A 4,566-nucleotide genomic window follows, 5' to 3' on the forward strand; every position below is an offset into this window, starting at 1 on the left:
CAATCGACTTAATGTTGCCGGACCACATTGCGAAGAATTTATCAAAGATAATGTTGGTTGGAGAAGAAAAAAAAAAAAGGAATCGGTAAAAAATTGATCGAGTTGATTCTGTTATTGAACTTGGCTTGATCTTAATGCTACCTGCTGATCTTAATGCTTCCGACAAGTATCGAGTCGATGGCCATCTGCAGGGGCATAAAAGATTTGAGACACAGTCAACCGGCGATATAAATCAAGAAGACATCAATTGAGTGGAGGTGACTCTGTTTGCTAAGCGATACAGAACAGAGGAGAACATTGGATTCAGGTATTCAAGTACCTTGGCGTGCGTGCTTGGGACTATATCGCGTGCTACGAACAGGCAAAGAACACGAGAATGAAGGAGCGCGTGGAGATGCACTCTATTTGCGAAGCAGGTTGCTTATATACCGAGAGTTTTATGCACCGGATTGGTATGCCGCGCCTTCACCCGATCCAGCCTCACTCGGGTAAGTACATGTGGACAATTTTTTTTTATTCACAATCCACATCTCCTCACCCTCATCCCCCTCTGGTACTGCTCTATCCAGTCAGCCTCGTCCTGCTATTCTCCTCTTCTTGTATTTCGCTGCGTTGGACTCTGGTGACGATCGCAGATAGGAAACGACTCTCCTTTGCACGATTTATGTCAACGCCATTGGCAAAGCCAAACGATTCGCCTTTAGACCTGTCTACACGTTCCTCTACCACTGGACTAATTTTCAATGTTCTGTGTGTACAAGTGTGGTATAACATAGTCAACGTGTATTGGCGAGCAAATACGTGTTGAGGAGGGAGGCTTTGAGGGAAGCTTTATGGCCCGGTGCTGTAAGAGTGACCACGTTAACTTTGCTGACTTCATTTTGCTGTTTGCCTACGGCCAAGCGTATGTGAATACACTTGTGGCTTGGGTATTTTATATGCGGAATCCCGGGAACTCGCTGTGGAATTTTTGCTCCACCACTTGTTAGCATTTTCAAATAAAATCTATTTCGTTTTTTGGTTTATCTGATGTGTTAATGCAATGCGATAAGAAATTCCAAGATCTCGTTAGGGATTTCAATATTGCTTCTCGTCATTTTCACCATTAATATTCTCTATTTTATTTTGTTTACGTAGAATTGTCAAATTAATAAAGAATTGCATTTTTTATTTGATTCCTTTTTTTGAAATTGGCGGATAAAATTATTGGTCTAGGGTGTAAGCAATTGAGGTGCGAAAAGAACAAAGATTTCAAATATCTATAAATTAATATTTATAAGTTATGTACAATAAATATTGTATTCCCAATAATTTCAGAATGAAAAATAGAGGATAGACATATTTTGTTTTTCACACTAGTGATTTTTCAATGAAATACTCAACCCGATAAATAACATTTAATGACTCGCCTTTTCACCGTAACCATAATCAGATATAAATATCGAATGACTTTATCAACCTCCACCAGTTTGAATTTCATTTCATCCACAATTTACTGTTATACACGAGCACACGCAGTGTTCAGATATTACCGTACGTTGAAAATTCGTTCAACACAGGCTGTTGGTGAACTAGTCTCTATCGGATGGAGATTCTTCGCGAGTCTAGCCAACGCAACCCCTGATTTATGAGTTGGCGTTTAAATGGGAATGCTCGTCCCACCCAAACCCCCATTTGTGCATTCCCGTAATCTCATTGGTATTGATAAAATACCGAGGTTTACACGGATATCGTGTCGCCAGATCGCGTAAAACCGGCGCCACCACCACACACCGGGTGTAAATGATCCGTATGGCGCCATGATGGGCCTCATAATTGTCCCCTCTTCATTTTTTTAACAACAAATTTAACATGGCATATATTCACCACCAATTCTTTCTCTCTCTACCGTTAAAAAAAATAAAGCAGTTTGGTATGATGAAGGTGGAGGCATTAAAAATCTTTATAACGCACATAAATACAAAAGAGTGGGTCAATCCACCGGAATCCACACTTGTTCATCGTCTGATCTCAGTACAAAAAAAAAAAGTTCCACACAAGGTTTATCCCCTTACGGCACCCCTCCCGATCACTTCCAACGAAAAGAAAGATGTACACTCGTAAAAATCGAAACTTTATTGAGGAAATTTTTGCCTCGAATTCTTACACGATAACGCGTTGCGAGTGTTCGAATTTTGGAAACAATTCGACTTGTCTCAGACATTCAATCGTTATATAAAATATAAATTAGAGGTGTGGATAGAAATTCGAAAACTTCTCGGAATTTTCAATTAATTAAAAATAACGGGTAAACACTATTTTCGTGAGTTTGAATTATCAACGAAACATTAATTACAATCACTCCTGATTTCATAGTCACTAATTACCAGAGGCTGTTGCTAATAAACAAATCATTCTATCGTCGTATATTATTTTTCAACATTTATTCCGAATTCCAGAGCGACAAAACGATATTTACCATGAACTCTTAATTGTCTGCATTCAATTCAGCAATTAGCAATTAGCTGGCGTTAAAACGGCATAACGCGTTGTTTTCACGAGGAAATAACACATTTAACTGATCCACATCTTAATTCATCGAAACCTCCTGGAATCAGTAATTATAAATAATTTTTATAACCGGAGATATTGAGGGTAATGTTTACTCAAAGAACTTCCTGGAAGCAACACGGATACCCGTACAAGAGACCTCTCTCTACCCGGAGGGTAAAGCCAGGGCACATTTTAAAGCAATACCCAAGTAAGTACTTGTGTGAAACGTACTTTATCGATTCTCCCCCGATTTATCTCCTCCCGCCTGGGATTTCTCCATCTTCTTGCAACCGACGCCGCCTTTCGCGTTAGTACCATTTTTTCCCCTCTCGATGCATAAATTTTTTTTTATTCTTTATTTTTATTTTTTATCTCTCATAATGGTTACTGGTTTTGTCCAAGCCAGGTTAATAAATAAATAATACTTTTATGTAAGAGCAATTGAATTGTTGTTTATGAGGATGCCTTCTCACTTTGATAATCGATGAACTAAAAAAACATTTGTTTATATTAATAAGAATTGTTTTTATTTTTAACATCGAGAGAGTGAAATTCAATTTCATGTCATGATTAATTAATTAATTTATCGAATATTGTTGGATTATTGAGTTTAATTTATTCTTTAAGTGACTGTTACAAAAATTAATCGATATGGATGTTGACTGAAAGTCACTTGAGAGGCTACATAAACATTAACAATGATTTCTGAGGAAGGAAGAACAGAGAGTTCATTCATTAGGTGACGGATTTGTTTCTCGTCTTTGTGACTAGTTTTTAGTCTCCTGGAGATTTCCGTAGAGTACAGACGTTTCTTCCTCGTGCCATTTTTGAGAATAAAGAATTTAAGTTTAATCCACGGCTTTATAGTATTATTTATATCTTCCATATCCAATAAATATTAAATTGCAGCAATGATTACCCAAAATTTTCAAGATAAATAACAAATTTATTTATTGTCTCATGCAATTGAAATCCCAATAAATTTTCACCATCTCCAAATGAATAATCTCATCAATAATGAATTAAATCCTTAAATAATGAAATTATATTTATTTTTCCTCTTGCCAATACTGGATTTGGTTGAATATATTTTAGTCTCCCGATGTTTATTCTCGCCCCTGCACTCGGGTATGTAGAAATCTCATGAATATTCAAGGTACAAGCTTTGTCCCACTGAAAAAGTCTCTCTCTGCTCCCGGCGACACTCTCTCGTGCTGTGACATATACTCTTGTTGATCATAAGTGAATTTGTTTGGCTGATTGTTGTCGCATTGAAGTTATAGAGATGAAGGTGGGGGTCTGCAGATGATCATTGGTGGTACGGAGTGCAGCGGCAAATTGGCCAACATTGCATATTCAACGGGCGGGCCTATGTCGGGAGCCTGGCTTCAGCTCAGCATGTTCCTGATACCCTTCACCCATTCTATAATTTGCTAGTTCGCCGACTGACAATACCGCTGAGAGATGATTCCCGTGACCTCAAGGTCTTCTAGATCCCAAACATGGATTTGGCGGGAAAGGGGGGGGGGGAGGGGGACTGCTTCGAGCTGTGGCTAATTAATTTGCGATGGGAATAATCGGATATTGGAGATTGTTCGGTTGGATATGGTGCAATTGGCATAACAGATGGCTGAAGGTGCTTCATGAATTGCCATTGGTTATGGGATTTTATCTTGATGAAGTCTTTCGTATTTTTTGTCCATCATTCACGCCCATTTTTCCCCTCTGTCTCACTCTTGGTGAAATTGATTTTTTTTTTCTGGGTGGGGAAGACGGGATAAATCATCTTTACGTGGGTCTTAATTCACCAATTATTTTTTCGTTGCGACCTCAATTATTTTTTTAAATATTTCCTCAACGTTTATAAAAAAGAATTCGGTTATCGTGGTATCATGGATGATCGCAATTGTCTGATATTTGACTGTCAAACAGGTCATTTTTTTTACAGAAAAAAATACTACAGCTTTTCCCTTGAATTCTGATTTTTATCTTTTTTTTCATTGCAAAACGAAAAGCAGAATGAAATTAACGAAA

This window comes from Fopius arisanus, unplaced genomic scaffold (genome assembly GCF_000806365.1).
Source record: "Fopius arisanus strain USDA-PBARC FA_bdor unplaced genomic scaffold, ASM80636v1 scaffold00019, whole genome shotgun sequence".
NCBI lineage: Eukaryota > Metazoa > Arthropoda > Insecta > Hymenoptera > Braconidae > Fopius > Fopius arisanus.